We start from the raw sequence: 1,323 nt of genomic DNA, 5'->3' as shown, positions 1-1,323 counted from the left end.
CGTCAAATCGACTAACATGCTCCAGAGAAACATGCTCTTGTTCCTCGGACCATGTTAGTCGATTTGACGAGGGTGATACGAAGAATAACAAGACAAAAGAGCTTGAGGTGTTGAGCAGTCCACTGGACCATGAGGAAGCAGATATAGTGGAATGTATCTCCGCAAAATCTAGCAGAATGACATTGTCTGATGGAAGATTCAACGATAAAACACGATCATTCGATGAATAAAGCACTTCATCTAACCATTCTGCTTTAAAAATGAGTGGAATGTAGTAGTAGCTAACCTGCTGAAAGCAGTTTCTTTGGAAACAGCTTCTTGCCAAATCTACGGTTCCGATCAAAGAGCTGAAAGAAAATGCCTACACAACCACAAGGCCTTTGAGGTTGTCTCTCATTCATTTCTCTAGATGAGCTATCATTCATCCTTCAAAATCCTCTCTTAAATTTCTTCACCTTTTCTCCCACTCTGCTGAATGTGATTCACACACTTTGTCTTCCCAATAAGATTCTATCAAACATTATCTTCACATTTATTTGGAAAGAATTAAACAAAAGACCCCCCCGCCCCACTGGCCCCTCTGCCCACCACATCACTCACCCTCCTTGGCCCAAAAAAAGAAAATGAGGGAAAAAAACTTACATTTTCATGCAATAAACAAAGCAAAAACCCAACAAAATATCAGAAAGAAAGTAGAAAATAGCTATGAAAAGTAAAACCCTGAGCTGTGTTCAATTATAACAAAACTTTCACAAGAAACCACAGTCAAACAAAGCAAACACAGAACAAGAAAATACAAACAGCAATACCTAGAATGTCTTCAACTTGCACCAAATGTGCCACTGTTCAAGAAAACAGCTAGAACTGGTTATAGTAAATTCTAGTAAGCTATTCTTTTATTTTTTTAATCTTCTTTATGACAGTGAAAAACGTAAAATCATAATTATTTTAAATTAGTTCCTATAGACATGCTTTCTATGCTTTGCTATCACAAATGCTATAGAATAAGAAAAGAATGCGTCGATAGAGACTAACTGGTTCGGCACCAAACAATAATAATAGAACCCAAAGCAATTGCAACAAGGACAAGACCGAATGTTTTTCAAAATCCAAAGTTCCAAAGAACTTCAAAGTACTTTTAAGAGAAAATAGAGGGAGTAATAGCGGAGGAGAAGTTTGTCCTCTTAGAGAAAGAGAATGGTGAGTTTATATAGTGAGGAGGGTCATCCACAATCCCAAATAATGAAGGAAAAATAATATTTAATGGAAGAAGAATAACATATAATGAATCAATTAAGGGAACAATCCCCTTAATTGATTCAT

This window comes from Capsicum annuum, unplaced genomic scaffold (genome assembly GCF_002878395.1).
Source record: "Capsicum annuum cultivar UCD-10X-F1 unplaced genomic scaffold, UCD10Xv1.1 ctg82773, whole genome shotgun sequence".
Classification (NCBI taxonomy): Eukaryota; Viridiplantae; Streptophyta; class Magnoliopsida; order Solanales; family Solanaceae; genus Capsicum; species Capsicum annuum.
This window is presented reverse-complemented; position numbering follows the sequence as displayed.